The sequence below is a fragment of the Lepeophtheirus salmonis genome, chromosome 6 (genome assembly GCF_016086655.4).
Source record: "Lepeophtheirus salmonis chromosome 6, UVic_Lsal_1.4, whole genome shotgun sequence".
Classification (NCBI taxonomy): Eukaryota; Metazoa; Arthropoda; class Copepoda; order Siphonostomatoida; family Caligidae; genus Lepeophtheirus; species Lepeophtheirus salmonis.
Window position 1 is genome coordinate 22,126,831 of NC_052136.2, and position 19,301 is coordinate 22,146,131.

Genomic DNA, 19,301 nt, shown 5'->3' on the forward strand with positions numbered 1-19,301 from the left:
GGACCACCTGGTAGGTTGATAAAAAACAAAATGAAGTTTCTATGACTATAGACATTAAATACATAAAGTGAGAGTCATAATACTGACTGAGTAATAGCAAGGGTAATTTTTTGACGTCGCGACAGCAGACGAGAGAAAAAAAATAGTTGACCAAAATAATTGAAAGCATAGTATTTTCTGCCAAAAGCTCCAACATTTTTATTAATTTAGCAGTTATAAAATAGATATGTTTTAAGAAAAAAAAAAAAGTTTATCAATTGATTAATGATCATGTTTATGATTCATCTCCTGAACCAAACCCCATATTTACACTAATTAAATCTATTTTTAAAATTATATGTAGGCATAAAATTTTATCATTTAGAAATACTTAAAAAATGAGGATTAAAGGAGCCTAAGTTCAAAGCATACTCAGGAATCTAATTCAATTTATTAATCAATAATTTTTTATTCTTTATTTGAATTAAAGTCAGAATAGTCTCCCAAATTCATCTCAAATATTTTTAAAGAGAAAATAAAATAATATTTAAATTTAAAAATTAGAATTAATATTAATATGCTTCATAAAATTATCTGCTTCAAAATAGTTTATTAACCTATTTACATCTCTGAATAGATATAATTATGGTAATAAATTATTATATTGCAATAAATATTAATACAAAATAAAAATATTTGAAGGGATCTCTCTGTTTTTTAACATACCTAACTATTACATAATATAATGTGGTCAACTTTTTTTTTTTTTTTTTTTTTGACTGCGTCAACTAATTCTTCACATCATCCTTCTATGCATTTTATCTTTATGTCTATGATGATCATAATCCTCAAGAATAAAAAAGATTAAGTAGTTCACTACTGATACACACATTTTGATAAAATCACACTTAGTACATTTATAATATTTGTAGATCAAAATGTAATTAAACGCACTTATACGCAAAAAATATTTTAGAATCAAGAAACTAGGGACAATTTTTCATAATTGACAATTATAAACACAATTAAAAACAATTCGAGTACTTATAATGAGGAAAATGAAAACATTTGATATTCCATAGGTGGTAAAATATATTAATAATGTAATTTTTGACATTTTTAATAAATAAAATAATTGATAAGCATTACAAAGTATATTGAATAACCCAAGGTGCCAGTGTTCTTATAATCCTATTGCCCTAATTTATCATACTTATAGAAAGTCCTTTATATGGAAGTTAAAATCGGAACAAATATTTTAGTAAAGTATCTTATTGTCAATTGCCAGATTTAAAATAGTTTTCAATCATAAATTTAACACGTGCACGGAAAGTTCACCGTACACTTTTCACCCCGGAAAGTTTACCTCCCTGTTTTCCTCCCTGTTTTCACCCCAATACAAGTGTATCCCAAAGTAAATTTATGACAAGGAAAGTTTTTTCGAAGTAGGTTTATCGCAAGGAAATTTAATCCAAGAAAAATTCATCCCCAACAATATACGAATTTATTTCGAATTTATCTTCATGAAAAAAAAATATATTCTAAATATTAATTATACTTTATTCTACTTTTTAATACAAAGATTTAATCATTCAATGATATACTCATTTTCCTAGTAAAGAGGTTCCTCATTAAATATGAACAAATGCTTAACGAAACATATTATTTAACCCTTAACAACCGATTGCAACAAATTTTCTGGATAGCTTTAAGATATTTTTATGTCTCTAAATTGAATATTGATATATTACCTTTCTAATTATCACTCCATCTAGCGATTGTCTCAAATTATTTAGAATTTTTTTTTTTTTGACATGAAGAGGAACCCCAGAAAACTACATCTGAGAAAAGAATGTAGTTTCTAAAATGCTCTTTCCTTTTTGAGAGTATCGGATCTTAGGTCATTTTGGAAAAAATTTGAAATCAAATTCATTATGAGTGTTAGGAGTTATCTCCTAGGACCTTGGGATCCCGTATTGCCAGGATTTTCTTGGGTTTTAAATATTTATCTGTCATTGAGTTAAATAATAATATTTATATTAGATAGGCTTCCTATATTGATAAAATGCTGAACGACAGATAAATATTTAAAACCCAAGAAAATCCTGGCAATACGGGATCCCAAGGTCCTAGGAGATAACTCCTAATTCCTACCCAACTTGTAACAAAGTATTTCCTTAAGTATTATTGACTTGCATTTACATGAATTTCTTTATAATTATTTATAGATTAAAAGTTTTACACACATCACTCACTTTTTCTTTCAATCTCTTGGATATATGAAATGTACGTTTCTCGTTTCTTTCTTAAGTGATTTATTGTATTTTTAGAGCATGTAAAGCCTCTAAAACATAATGTCAATAATAACAATGAAGAAAATTAGTTATCCCAATCCTATTAATTCCAATACATTCATCATGTATTACTATGTATTCTTTTGTTAACTGTTATTCTTTCCCTTATGACTCATATATTTGAATGTAAATATATATAGGCTAAGTTGCCGGGAGTGGAAGTTAATAAAAAAATGTCGGCAAAAGCAATATATCCTTTAACATCATCACCAAGAAAGAAGCATCGGAATTTTTTTTCTTTGCATTTTTTATTTCAATGGGGCAATAACAAAAACAATATTTTTTTTAAAAGGATCGCACAGTTTTTTTATAGGGCTCTATCAAACGGTTGAGATGTCGTTTCACGGTGCCATTAAAAGAACGTGCATCGATTTTTATGCATAAAACTAAGAAATATTTCTATGCATATGTTAGTGTCTCTGAACATGACTGAATGTAAAAAACCTTAAAATTAAAACATACTTTCAAAATTGTAAAAAAATAATAATAGTCTATTTATAAATATACATTTGCAAATGCAAAAAAAAAGGGAAAAAAAAATGTAGAAAAAATTGAATAAATTGCAAACTATTACAGAAATAAACTTGCTAGATTTGTTCAACTGTCAGGTGGTGCAACTGTACAAATTTTTTTGGGCCACTAGATCAACTTCACTTCTGGTGTTATGATACAAAGCATTTCTGGTTGGCATTCAAACATACGAAAACCATGCCTTTTTGACATTTCCATCGGGACACACCCTTTTTTTATAGGTTGCATCGTCCCCGCTTGTCACAGTAAAGTGGAAAATGCCCACAGTCATCATACCGCACATTTGGTTGGGGTTTTGTGGCATATTGTTTCTTCTGAGGTACATTTGATGGGAAGGAGGTTGGTAGGTCAACTTTGGATGCTAGCTTGTTGGCTTGCTTCAAGCTTTGAGCGACAACAAATTTATACAAATTTGCAGGTTTGTACAGGAAATGTACTTTAAAGTATAAATTTAGAAATGTCCTCATTTCTTGTACACCTTACATTTGAATTGTATGTGGATTTTACATTACCTTAAAGTGTCAAATCGACCGTTTGGTAGATCGTGTTTTCCAATCATTATGAAACCGCTTTAAATCTCAAGCTACACAATTTGTTTTAGCAAGGCATTAGACACTATAATATACTGAAAAACATAGCCTATCCTTGAAAATTCACCGAAAAGTGTCTTAATGTGAAGAATGATTTCTCTGTTGCTATCTTCCTGTGAAAAGTTTAACTTGCAATACATGCTACTTAAAAAAGAGTGACAACATTTGGATTTTTTTTTTGCATTACATACATCAGCCTGATGTTAGAGATTGCTGAAACAGGTGGAATCAAATAAAAACACATTTTTCAATAAGATACATAAAATGTGATTTACCAAACGGTCGACCAGAGGATTAAAGGGGTATAAGTGTTTTTAATATGAAAATTATAATGTATGAGCGAGCAAGAGGAGATCTATTGTGTTGTGATCTGTATGAATGAAAATAATACTAAGATGGAAGAGGGGCCGCATTTTTTTAGTTGACGCTGAGTATAGGATTTTTTTATTTTCTAAAGTTGTTCTTTCATTCTTGAAAAGAATACACTTTATATTTATAAAATATAAAGTGTAACCACAAATGTGATAGTTCATAAATAATGGTGAGTAATTTGTTAAATAGTGTAAATCCTTATGGGACACGCAGAAGAACTTGAGAATCAACATCAGAGAAATTCCTCCGTATATCTTTACTAGATTCGGAGTGAAGTTTTTGTTAATATACTGTGTTATCTGATCCTATCTCGGATATATTCTTAGAATAATCACAGAATAAATACGAGACTTCTACCAACGTAGGCGCATATTACAAATCTATTTATATTATGAACTCGATAAGAAGTCACTCACAATAACAAAAACAGATTACATAGATACATATATATAACAATCCCTCTTCCCTTCAAATCACAAACAAATATTAACATGTCAGTATGTACTATCCGATATCTTTCTTCCTTTTTTTCTTCCCCCCCCCCCGTTTCGCGCGTCTACGTTTAATTTATTGTACAAACAATAAACATACTCATAAATCATAATAAATTACCTAAGTTGGAACATTACTCCCTTTTTAGGGTTCTCTCGGAGTCTTCTTTTTGTGTGCGATTCGATATGATTTGACGATGTTTCATCTTTATTTGTGATTTTTAGGAACCTCCTATTCCTTACATATATACGACCATTTTCTAGACGTATTTGGTAAGTTCGATTCCGTCTTTTAATAATCCTTCCACCTTTATCCCATAGTTTTGTTGTAAGGTTCGAACTCGACTACCAATATCCAAAATAGAATTTGGATTTGTTGCGGATGTTATGCAATATACTTGGAATGTCATGAAACGATTTCTTCAATGCACTACTGTGTTCTGGAATTTTTGATCTAAGGTTCTGTCCATGAACTACTTGATTGTGAGAGTATCCGCACTCGCGGCTTGTATTTCTATACTCTAATAGCCCATCTCTACACTCTTCCGAATCGATTGCTTTTGTCCAACATTTATCAAGAAGGTTCTTCATATTTTTACAGTTGCCTCGACCATTCCGTTACTTTGTAGATTGTAAGGACTTGATGGAGACCAAACGATGCATTTTTTTTTGTAAAATTCTTGGAATATATGGGATGAGAAAACTGCAACTTGATCTGATCTCAGATTCTTCGGATATCCGAAATTATTAAACAATTTTGAAAATGTCTCAATAATTCTTTGGGTCTTTTTATATTCTTCAATTACAATGTATCCTGATAATGCATCCACACATACCAGCTCAGATTTTCCGTTTACCATAAACAAATCTGTAGGTATGGATTCAAATATTAGTTGTTGTATGTCATTAGGTTTTAAACTCTCTTGGCATTGCAAAGGTGTTTTTCTTTGACAAGTTTCACAGTTTTCAATAATCATGTCAATTTCATTGTTCATTCCAAGCCAGAATATTGACTCTCTCACTCTTCTTTTGGTTTTCGTCATTCCTTGATGTGACAAATTTAGTTTAGCAAGGATGTCTTTTTGGCAAGCTTTACGGACGACAATTCGTGTTCCTTGCAATACTAAACCGTCCTCAACTGCTAAGTCTTCGATCAAGTTCTTCAATAATCTTGCGTAATGGTTATCTACTCTTCCTTTTTCTTTCAGACCCCATTCCACGAATTGTACGAGTGCTCCATAGTCTTCATCCGCTTTTGCTATATTTGGTATCTCTTCAACGATTGGATCTACGAAACCAATATTTCGGATTTTATTCTGTATTACAGCTATTCTAATTATGGCTAATCTAATCGTGTCTTTCATTCCACTCTCTAATTCTTCTTGTTCTCTTTCAGGATAATCTACTGGAGCTCGTGACAAAGCATCTGCAATTATATGGTATTTTCCTTTCTTCCATGATAATTTGAACTGGTAATGTTGAAGGCACATTCTAATCTTCTGTACTTCGGTATTTTCGATTCGGTTCAAAGAATAGTTATTGAATATAGTGGAGAGAGAATGATGATCGGTTATTTCTTCGAAGTGCGGTAGTCTACTAAGATAAATATGACATTTTTTAATGGCCCACTAGATGGCAAGAGCTTCGAACTCGATCATCGCATATCTTGTTTCTGTTACAGTCATAAATTTTGAACCACATTCAATTAGTATCCATCTTTCTCCATGTCGTTGTATTAAATTGAATCCAAGACATTTGGTTCTTGATGTGTCTGTCTCTAAACGACGCTCTCAACGGATCAAACAGTGTTAGGATTGGTGGCTTGAGTAAAATATCTTTAATATTGTCCATCGCATGTGAGTGAACTAACTCCCATTTGAATTCATTCTTTGTCTTCAACAAGTATCCCAATGGTTCGACTACTTTGCTCAATTTTGAGATAAAATATGTTAATTAATTAGCCTTATCCATAAATGATCTTAATTCGGTTCTGTTTGTAGGAGTGGGAAATTTGCGAATAACGTTCAATTTATCTTCGTTGACGGCCATTCCATTCTTATTGATTTTGTAACCGACAATATCAATTTCTTCTTTCGCGAGTTGAAATTTCTCTAGACTTAATGTGATTCCGAATTCCATGCATCTTTTTAGAATTCTTCTTACTCTTTTAATATGATTCTCAAGATCTTCGCCGTCAACGAGGATATCATCGACTGCTTTATGAACATTTGGGATGCCTTCTAATGCTATGTGACACCAACTGTTATACGCGTCTCCCGTAGAAATAAATCCTATAGAAGCTCTCTTAAAATAATATATTCCGTATGGAGTAATAAAAGTTGTTAATTTCTGACTTTTCTCTTCTAGGGTCATCTGCCAATAACCATGTAGTGCGTCAAATTTTGTGAAAAACTGGGACTTCGGATTGATTTCAGAAACGGCTTCCTTTGGAGTTTTCATAGAATGAACTAATCTCTTAACCTGTGAGTATAACTTGGTTAAGTCAACTGTTAATCTCACTTTACCATTCTGTTCAGGTTCAATAATTATGCGGGGGGGGGGTACCACTCTTATTTTATCTTCTACTTTCACGATCACATCCTTTTTGACCATATCATCCACCATGTTTTTCACCTCTCCACGATATCAAAAAGGTATTTGTCTTGCACTATGCAGTGCAAATGGCTTCGTATTTTCCAATGATTCTATTTTCATTGGTGGGAAATTCATTTCCTTTAATTTATGTTCACATGAGAATACACTCGAAAATTCTTCTAATAACAGATTTTCCACTTCTTTAATTTCACTGTGCATAATTGTTTTCACACTCTTGATGCCTAATGGTTGATCAATCCATTCTTTTTTTAGGTGTTGTGGGAAATCAGGGTGGAGAACGCCAAGATGGATACATGCATTCTGAGAGATGAAAAATTTGTTCTCTGGGATATTTCTAGTTTCACGATAAGTTGTACAACACCAAGAATATGGAATGAAGATCCATTCACTCCAACAATCCTTGGATCAAAAGTAGACCCTTTACGATCAAATACTTAATCAAAATCAATAAGAATGGAATGGCCGTCAACGAAGATAAATTGAATGTTATTCGCAAATTTCCCACTCCTACAAACAGAACAGATCAAATACTTAAGATCCAACAATAGAACCATTGCTCCACTACCACACGTGACTACATACTACTTCCACTTCATGATTTCCATAAGCATTCATTATCTAAATTGGTATTTTATTAGTTTTTAATTTCTGAATATAATTTATTACCCTGACAGAGTTCTGCTTCCCTGATTTACACATTCTTGCAAAATGTCCCTTTCTTTTACAGCTCAGGCATTCACTATTCCTCTCATTTCCCACAATGTTTACTACCATTTCTCTCCAACGATCTTCCTCGACTGATACTCCTTCTTCGGATCCCTTCCTGTCAACAGATTTCCTATTTGCATTTACTCTACCCAAGACTAAGTCGTTCAAGCTGCTCTGATTTTCCTAATTGCCTCAACCGTTCTACATAGCCAACATAGGGTAAGGGTGTCTTTCAAATCTAATTGAGGAGTTTTCTCCAAATGCTTCTGTCGTATTTCATCATCGTTTGTTCCACATACTACTAACCATGCGAGCCAATCCTCGTGTTTCATTTAGTAAATTTCAGCTTCTTCTGCTGGAACTTTTAACCCACAAAAAAATTTGTCAAATTTTTCTAAGGGCCCTTGTTTCCTTCTGAATAATTTATAACGTGTTGCTGTAATTTGTCTCTTTTTTTAGGTATGTGCATATGTCTTCCAGGACTTCTTCGAGGAATTTGCTTGTATTTGCTGGAATATCCACAATATGTCGAATTTTGGTATGAATTCTGGTGAACAACAATTCCAAAATATAGAAATTTGTGCTTCCCTTTTTTTTTTTTACAAATTTGGGCCAAATGAACGTAACAATTGTAAGTCTCTAACCACTTAATGAAGTCAAAATATCATATTCCATCTCCAATTTGATTTGGTGGCTGTATGTGAATTTGAGGAGAATCGTGTCTGGTGGAATCGCTCGTTTTTCCAGGTGAGTTGCTCTCTAAATATTCATCTATTTGAGCTTCAATATTAATTAATCTCTCTTCTATGTCAATTGACTTTTCGACTTCAAGTTCGTATTCCGAAGAAGATTCCTCAAGAAGCACACACAATTCCTCTGTTATCTCCTTAAATTTCTCGGAAGTTTTCCTTATTATTTCCAATGTCCTCTTAATTTTAAAAGTATTCGGGACCTCCTCCTTCATGAGCTTTTCAATGTTCTTTATTTGTGCGTCAAACGATCTTATTTGTGCACCTCTAGATTTTCGAAGATCGATTAATGGAGATGTTTGATCGATTTTGGTCATCTTTGGAATAAGGAGACGAGTGTATTTTCACCCAGGAGTCCTTCCGTATTTCTGGTCTCACGTTGCCTAGGACTTTTTCTTTTTTACTAAAAATCTTCGGAGTTCGATTAAGACTGCGAAATGTGTTATCCGATCCTATCTCGGATATATTCTTAGAATAAGCACGGAATAAATACGAGAGACTTCTACCAAGGTAGGCGCATATTACACATATATTTATATTATAAACTCGGTAAGAAGTAACTCACAATAACAATAACAGATTACATAGATACATATATATTACATGTACTTTATCTTTGCTTCTCAAAGCTAATGCAATGAAACGTCATTAATGCTGAGCTGCTCTCCTACCAAACATTATTCAAATTGTCAGGGTGAACCTGTTCTTTTTCGGTTTCTTTTTTTTAAATACTGGTGGATAATATTATTTCTATCTATTGTAATCTTTGTCAGACGATTTGTTGTCTCTCAAAGTTGTTTTTATGGAATTTTGTCAAGGGCAGTTTTTTCACTCATCCCAATATAGACAATAATTCCATGCCTACACTTTTGTTATGAAAATAAAACAACTAAGTTTAGAATTTAGAAAAGGTAAAAATGTTGTTACGTTTGTTTTTTCTTCATTATTAAAAAGGTTGTCGTGATGTTCAAATAGAGGATATTATTAAGAATAAATATGAGTCTCGCTTATCTTTCGTGCAATTTATTTTAAAATGTATATGAATTTAAATATGATTTTAATATTTCCCTGGATTAATGATATTTTAAATGTTGAAGGATGTTTTTTTTATAGCTGTTAATAATTTTATCCCTCCAAAATCATATAACAGGCAGTAACAAAGGTATTAATTATGTTATACCATAAGTCTCCTTCCCATCTTTTCTTCGCTCTCATTTTTTCTTTACAAAAATTAAATTCTTACTTATGTGTTTTATACGCTGCAACTTTTATTGTATCTTTCAATATTTTCTCCCAATAGAAACTAGGTTAAGAAAGGCTCAAATAATTTGGTTGTTAGTCAATTCTGCTCAACCATGGAAGTATTATATAATAATTCTATGTCATTTTTTACAACCAAACAAAAGGTCAATCGAATTCAATCAATCAACGTTTAGAACATTCATAAGAGAAAAAGAAGCAAACATATCTAGAGTTAAAAAAAAATACATTGTAAATGTTAGGTGTAAAAGACGTCCAGTACTCATACTTAAATAAATGCACTTGATAGACGATTATAATTATTGTAGTGAATTCGGCGTCTACCATATTTTACAGACCCTATTAATAGTGTAACTAAAATCTGTAACATTTATAAAAAGCAAACTAATTTACATAAGAATAAAATATGCCATTAAATACCAAATACTTCGACAAAAACGTCTAACGACTATTTTAAAAGCCTCTGGACATCTAATTGTAATATCTCTATTACATCTCATGGTCTGAATCATTTGTGTTGTCTTTGTTATTATATTGTTAATTTTTATACCATTTATAAAGCACATAGCAAAAATCTTTGTTGTTTCAATAGTTCCTTCAAAAGAGAAACTGTTAAGAAAGGTTATTATTCGATCAGATTCTAATCGGCAATTACTGCTATTCTCAACCCCGTACTACAAGTGATGAAATCATTCAGTACAAACAAATATTGAACAAAGGATAAAGTGAGAAAACTATATTTTGAATGGTGCAAAGAGCATAATGATAAGACAGGAAATGAATTTGTAGATTACCTTGTTTAAATAGTCACTTAAAATCAAAACCGAATGTTGGTTGGAGTTCCTAAAAGCTTCATAAAGCAGGCTATAATTATTTGTTTCGTCTATAAACCCTGCTGTAAGATGCTGAGCCAAAGTCAAAGAGTGTCAAATTTGTAATTGAAGTTTTATCTTCTCACGCTCAAGCTACATAGATCACGGGCACATTTTTGACCACCTGAGTAAATGGAAAAATATAAATACAACATATAATGTCTGTATGGAAGAATCACAGTGTAAAACATATTCTCATAAGATGTCCTGCACACTTATTTGAAAGATATCACGTAATACAACTAGAAAATTCAGAAGTTCGTTCTCTAAGATTTATGAAATGTTCAAAAATGAAGATAATTAATGATAAAAATTTACATGCCTAGCTAGTAATCAGGATCTGCTGTAGTAGCACAACCACTCCAATGAGAGGTCGTGTTTTTTACCTTCAATAGTGCCAGAAAGGACTCTATGCCTAAATAATAATAATACAATAAATTAGGGGGATTTGTACGAATGAAGTCAAGACAATAAGCGAATTTATCTATGAGTGCAGAATACAAAACTGATCTCAGTTTTTCTCTCAGTAATCTGAATTCTGAAATATACTGGGGTTATATTAATTCGAGACTATTATCGTTCAAAGTCATTTTTTATCCATAAAACAATCTCCAAATTAAAAGTATGATTAATTAAACTGATGTAAAGTGTGTTTTTATGATTAAAAAATGTTTTTATTGATTCTATATTCTGTTCTGAACTCAATATATTTCTATTTTTAGGCTGAAAAATAATGAAAAACGATACTTTTCTATGGACCCTTATAACTTATTCATAATACATAGCCTATATTACACTGTCCAACACAATTTTTCTTGCATGGGGTTTTAAAGTGAATCTAACTCCATTTTGGCTATTGATTCCAAATCTGTCATTAGTTTTTGCCTATCACATCAAGTTTTTGAATAACAGGTTGATGAAAAAATACTACACCACATACCAAAAATCCTTAATTTACGAGAGAAAAATAATAAATTTTTTTTTTTTGTGATTTTATTTGCATATTGGCTGCTGATTTCAATGTGTCACTAGTTGTTGGTTATCACATGAGGTTTTTGAACTATAGGTTGGTTAAAAGGTTTTATTTTATTTTTCAATACAAGACACAACAATCTAATTTTGTTTAAACATACAAAACTAAAAAAAAATACAAAACATGAAAGTACTAACACATATTTGACAAAATTCAATATTATTACAAACATAGAATGTTATATCAAACTAGTAGATGCAGGAACAGTGTATTTTTGTTTGTAGACAAACATAATAGTTCATTTTTGGGGTAAACTTCCTTTTTGATGACACCCTCTTATGCTGAGCATCTGAATGATCCCTCATCAAACTCCAGCAATAATCAGCCATCATATGCGAGTCCCAACGACCTTGATATCTGTCTTCCATGACTTTAATGTCTAGGTGGAACCTCTCACCTTTTTCGTCGCTAACATCTCCAAAGTTGTCTTGAAACGTGTCCAAGTGACTGTGTAAGTAGTGCAGTTTGATGCTCATTTTGCACCCGAGCTCTCGTAGACTAAGGAGAAGGTCATCCGCAATCTCTTGGTAATTGTCGTTTTTCTTGTTCCCAAGAAAACCCTGCACCACATTAGTAAATGCCAGTCCACGCTCGAGATTCGACAGCGGTCATCCTCTCAATGAAATGTATGTCCCTGAGTAATGTTCTGATCTGGGGTCCGTCGAATATCCCTGTCTTTTTCTTCGCATCACTAAGACTCGGAAAGGTTGAACATATGTATGTGTTGAAAACAATCACCATTGTGATCAAGAGCTTTTACAAACTGCTTCATAATACCGAGTTTGATGTGCAATGGTGGAAGGATGATGTTTTTTCCGATCAACTAGTGGTTCATTAATGACATTCTTCTCTCCAGGTACTAACGTGTGCCTTGATGGTCATTCCATTCTAACCCAATGATCCTTGTCAGCTCTACTGTCCCAGTAGCAAAGGAAACAAGGGTATTTTGAGTAACCTCCTTGTTGACCCAAAAGGAAGTTCACCATTTTTAAATCCACACAGATTAACCACTGGTGATCGAGGTATTTCAATCGTTCGAGTACTATCTTGATGTTTCCATACTCCTCCTTCATTGAGACTGAGTGTCCAATAGGTAAAGTTGATAATCCTGTAGAGAAAAACGCGTGCAAGGAGAAGGGGGGAGAGAGAAAAACTTATGGTATCATTGTTTAAAATACTGATGTGTTTATCAGCTGCCTGCTTTATTATGATTTTTGAGGGTATAGCAAATTAGCAAATATTATATAAATATTAGCAAAATGTTTAATGAAGATATACTACGAATAATTAACTTAGACGTTTTTTATCGTTACAGTAGATTTGAAAACGTCACACTCCATGAAATTATAATTCATTATGAACCATATTCTCTGAATAATAACTAATGAAACGACAAAGTCGAGTATTTCGAAATATATTTGAAGTTCCAAGTTTAAGAAGGAAGGCTTAAATTAAATATGATCTACATACAAAAAAATAAACCATCATACATTTATGTTAAATATACAAAATTAAACAATTAGAATCATATAACTAATAATAACAATAAATTATAAATACAGAATATAGAAATAATAGATTGATCCAAATAATATTTTCTTGATCTGACATCTGAATTCAGTTAAATATGTCATAACTTTAGGTTGCAAAACACAAGCCAGACGTGGAGCTTAATAAAACGATAATTACCCCTTTTTCTTCATGTGGAAGTTGTTATATACAATTGTGCACATGATAGATATATCTCAACGGACGAGATCTAAATAATTATTAATAATAAAGTAAATGTCAAAATCATAAAATTACACAATAAATATACTAATAAAAAAATGTTACAATTAAATACATTGTAAAGATTTAGAGGAAAAGCTAATTACGTAGTAATGTGAGGCGATATTACTCCTTAATAAGAGCATTAAAAAAAAGGAAAAAAAATCAGTTATTTATGCTTATATAACAACATATCATGAAGGATACACACAATTGCTAATTATAATGCTATACCCAATGCAACTACCCCTGTTGTTGTGACCATTTAAGCAGTTGTTTTTGCCTTTTATGAGTTTTCTGAACACCATTTCTTGGAGCTTATCAACCATAGCTAATCCTTAATTGATAAAAAAGTAATATTTATTGACTATGTAATATTGGAAAACTTATTGATCATACCCAAGTCTTTAAGTGAAGAAACTAGTGCCAGACAAACTAGTAGCGAACCATCCAAGGCTACTACCCCCGTTGATGTGACTATTTAGGCAGGTATTTTTGCCATTTAATGAGTTGTGTATCATAATTCTTGATATTTTTAGCAAAAATAGAATCATATTTTATTATTAGGTTTAAAAAAATGAATACTTACTGTTAGATGGTACAAAATTCAGAGTTCCATTTCGAAATTAGTAAATATTTTATACTTTTTATTGATAACTTTGATCGTAATTTGGCGTGGATGACTCAAAACATGCTGAAAATTATCTCAACTTCACAATTTACAATGGGGGTACTTCTATAAATGACACCATTACCAACATCCTACATTAATTTAATAATGGTTCCTCGGGAAGGGACGGGTTTACCCGGGTATTTTTCCATAAATTTTTTGAAAGTAGGATGATAAGCAATGGACAAGGATAATGCAATAAGCATCTTTGTGAGATCAGAGTTAAAGTCTGACTTGATGTATTCATTATTAACTTGATTTTTTAGATGAATATCCATGCTCTGGATATGAGATGAGGATAATGAGTGGCGTGTAATTCTAGACAGGGGGCTAAAGGCACATTTATATAGATAAATCCGACAAGCCATCTGTTTCTCATCCGGTAGGTATTTTCCAAATTCCTGGGCCTCCATTTTCTGAAATCCAGACAGAAGGCGACGTTATTTTAGGCATTTTATTCCGTTCTCTATCGACTATCAGCATCTAATATATTAATATTTAATAATAATATGATAACGTTCTTGATTGAACAAGATGTATATAATTTAATCAATGATGCCATAAGTATTTCTTCTCTTCTCCTCGCACGCTTTTGTATTCTTACCAAAATTATCACCCGTAACAATAGTGATATATCCATATATGTTACCATTGTGAAGTAAAACACACTTTAAACTTCTTTTTGAGCTATCGATAAAGAGTCTCCACTCACTTGAATGATACGCAGATAATCCCATAGCCACAAGAAGCCCTTCAATGTCACTGCATTATACGAAGTGATTGTCGGAATCAAAGAACTTCCTCAGTTCTGCATCTCTGTTACAATAAAATGTGACACTTGTGCCCTGAGCAAGCATGTTTAGCTCTTGCAGTCTGGAAGCCAACAACTCAGCAGATTGTTTAGGTAAATTCAAATCTCGAATCAGGTCATTCAATTCAGGTTGACTATACAGAAAAGGTTGACCAAACAATGAATCCAATGGTGTGTAATTTGTATCTGTATCCTCTTCATCATCATCATCGACTGAAGTATGTGCATCATCATTAATATCTGCTAACTTGGTGAAAACAGGTACAGTTATTTCGTCCGAATGACGAACTGGCCGTATTGCAGAGGAGATGCTAGGGTATGTCATGCATCGCTTGTTCTTTTTATTGAATCCTTTAACATTTACAAGGCAGAAGTAGCAATCATGTAGGTGGTTTGTTGGTTCTCTCCAAATCATCGGCACACTAAATTTGAGCTTAGCATTTTTTCCTTGAGACAAAGATCTCAGAGTTTCGAGACAAGTCGTGCATACTATGTGAGGTGTCCATTTTTTATTTTGGTCTCCAAGCGGTACTTTAAAATAAGCAAGGTACACACTCTTAACGAAGTGAGTTATGTTCCGTCTTTGAGGTGATAAAGTGAAGCATCCACAGATATAGCAGAATATATCTGGGTCGCTACAGCACTTTCTTCTCCGTGAGAATGTAGACATGGCTAGCTTATACACTTATACAGATGTGTTCGGATTTTGTAAACAACTATGATGATGATTTAAAAAATATTTAATATATAATCTCCAACGTTTACTAAATCCAAATGAGAGCAACACAAGAAATATTATCCAATGAGAGTTTTAGTGGTATAGATTGGATTAAATAAAGGATATATTGATTGCTAAAGGAAGAGCTGGCTCACGTTAAGTACTCCATTAAAAGAGAGAGAAAGATACAAACATACATAACAGGAACATGTGGTATCATTATAGGCTTTTTTATGTAAACATCCACAAATATTAAATATCAGATATCACAAAAACTTGATATGATGTGGCAAATCTAAGCATATATTCGAAATCAACAGCCCAAATTCTATAAGAATCCGTTGTCAAAATGCATGCAAGAATTTTTTTTTTTGTTGACCAGTGATATAGAAAAATATTCAATGTATAATTTAAAAAAAAATCTATTTCAAATATATGCATCTTTAACGAGTAGGGTTTTTGCTAGAAGTCAGAATGAGTATTGGGCCACACTTAAACATTAGACCGCAGTGTTGTCCTTGATCTACAGGTTGGACATACCTACACCAGATTATCAAATTGCTTGCATTGAAATTGTACCCTCTCAAATCCTTAATGATTAAATTCCTTGTAATGAATGATTTAATAATCAAATTACCCATAATAATTTCGCCTGAAAAATTAAATGAAGTTAAAATGACCATTGGCCACTCTAACGGGCATTTTACACATTGCTCGTAATATGTATATTTAAATCAATAAAACATCATATTATGATTAATATTACTCCCCTAGCTCTACTAATTTATTAAAGATGAATTGAGTTATATATGTAAATTAATTAGTGTTCTTTTGTAGAGTAATATTTTTTATTAATTGGTTATATTCATAAATGCTCCTTATTTACATACAGGCAGTAGGATTTATTACATGCTACTTAAATAATATTAGTGGGTGTTGCAGTACTATAAATTGATAAAATCCAGAATAAAACACAAGAGAGAAAAATTACTACAATTGAATACTGATCGTAACTGTGGTCCACTGTTATCTGGAGCAACCTTTTCATCACTGTAACAAACAATATATTTTTTTGAAGAGGGAGAAGAAACTAATAATCCCTGAATAGCTTTTGATAAAAATATTTATTTATGGCCCCGATTGTGCACGTCCAGAGAAATAAGACCACAGACAGCTCTGGTTCGGCATCACTGATCGTAGGAGTAAACAAAAAAAAAAAAAAAATGGAGCCCAAAAAGCTACTTAACCCTCTTTTAGCAAATATCATTTTTTAACTGGATAAAAAAAAACCCAAAAATAAAATGTATTTTATTTCATGATTAACGGTTGAACGACAATAACAATTACGTCAATTATTTTTTGCTTATTTTTTAACTATTCCATCCATTTTGCTATGAATACTTGTTAAAAATAAAAACAATTAGAAAAAATAAATCTTTAAATAAAAATAATCTTAAAAACATAAGTTTGGAGTTTCAACAAGATATAATTGGTTATTCTTATATTAATAACTTTAGATTTTATTTTTGATACAATTTCAATAAAATATTTATTACTGTTTCCAAATTTTAGGAATACAGTTACTGTCCATTTTTGATTAAGTTGAGCGCATTAAGGTCCTTTTCTTGAAAAAATACTTGAAGAATATTCCTCAGTAATAACAAGTTAACAAATCCTCAGTTCTAATAACCGTATTTCATGGGGATACCTACAAGCGATTACTTTATACTTAGGTGCTCTCTCTTCAAGAGTGATTAAGTAAATTTTTGCACCTTGGAAAATTGTTAAAAAAATAACTTACACGCAGAATGAATTTACGAGCTAACTTTGTTGAAACTCAAACAATAAAAAACAAGTAAAATTAACTGAAGATGAGCTGAAGATATCCATAGAAGGCGATAAAAGAATCAGTCGAGTAAAGTGATTTATTGGACTATGTACATAACAGAAGTTACTGTCTTGAAAACAATTTGTTAGATTGTGATTTCTTATCAAAGAAAATATATAGTATTATGTAAATTGACCTAAACTTTCTTATAGATATGGGGAAGCGTTTGTAACAACCAGGGCACGACCGTTTACGTAGTGGAAATGAGTATGGAAATCGAAGAAGGTATGAATTGACATGTAGTTCTTATAGGAAATCTAAATTGTTATCGAAGCCGTATCACTAAAGAGTATTATGCCTATGCATATAACTTGAATGTTTCCTGGATAAAAATATCCAGGACCATAAAGTGAAAGGTCTGGCGCCAGGATACTATTCCTGTGCACAACCGAAATAAGATGGTAGAAAAGAAGATGTCACCCCCATACCGCCCTCTGAATTATGCCTTCTGGCTCCAAATTGAAAAAAAAAACCCTGCAGACTTAACCCTCCTAATATTGATTCTCTGATAAACACAGTCATTGACCAATTGACCATGATCTCCAAGGACAACGCTGTCTGCAAGGATTTCAAAAAAGATTGGAGGCTGTTTGTGCCAAATATGGTGCATAAAAAAGTAAAACATATTATTTTTTGCCTTATATTTAAAAACATGATTATTAATTTTACTGCAAAAATTATGTGTTTTATAATTTTCTTGCAAACATTTTTGCATCTAATAATTTTGTCCCAAGTATGTTTCTTCGTATGGCATAATCACAACTGTTTATACTTTTATATTGTTGAGTGTGCTGCTGTTGTTTAACTTACGTGCTTTGAGTACATGTGAAGGATACACATACACAAATAACACGTACTTTGCGGTTTTGGGAGGTTGCAGCAAGTGTTTGTCGTCTATTAAAAAATGATATCTAAAAACAAACTATTTATTTAACAATCTTCAAAAAAACCATGCGTCTGTGTTGCGATCCGTGCTACACGAGACAATTTTGCGATTGAAAAATTCTTAAACCTGGGCAGGTCCTTTTTTTGAAGAGTCGGAAAGGAACTAATAAAGAGTTAGGAGGTGATTGATGGGAATGCATGCTGATCACATAATCATATCAGACTACTAACGGGAACGGGATTTCCCCCAGTGGTATCTAGGTCAATGCTTAACGAGTATTTCATTGTCCTGGAAGATCAAGTTTAGCCCTTAATTTGAGAAATTGGAGTTGGGAGGCCATTGGTCTGGCAATAAGATGCCAAATGCCAAACAGCGAAGAAAACGTTGACCGGGTTGTCAGAACTTTTTTTTTTTTTACTTCGATGGACCAAGTGCATTGGTTTTTATTAAAATCGAATGACCCACTAAAAAAATCGTATTAGATGTTAAATAAAGGTCATGAAGGTTCGAACTTACCTTTAGTCTGAACTGTTGCATTCTAGTTTTAATAAGGTAAACGGAGTAAGATGTTCCGAATCTGGGATAATGAGTCTATTTCGAAAATGTTTATTCACTGGTGGCACCCTCCTTATAATCATGATCTTTGTTGAGGCTTGAAGAAACGGCAGAAGCTATATCGATAGAAAGAGAGGAATGTTTCACGAGTAAATAATAGGTAATATCCTATTATATATAATTATACAAATAGAGAAAGTATGCCATGCCATAAAATCCTCAAAAAACGAAATTATTTTAAATATGTTTATATAAAAGTTGCTATTTCAAATTATTTTTACAACCACTTGTTCTTATTGAAGTAAAAGTATACATTCTATTTGTTACAAGATGATTCTTTGTGATAATATTGGAAAGAAAATTATACATTTTTAGTAGAGTAGAAGTCAAAGCAAGACATAGCTAATTAATAAATCCCTGATTTTTGGTATTTATAATTTTCTATACG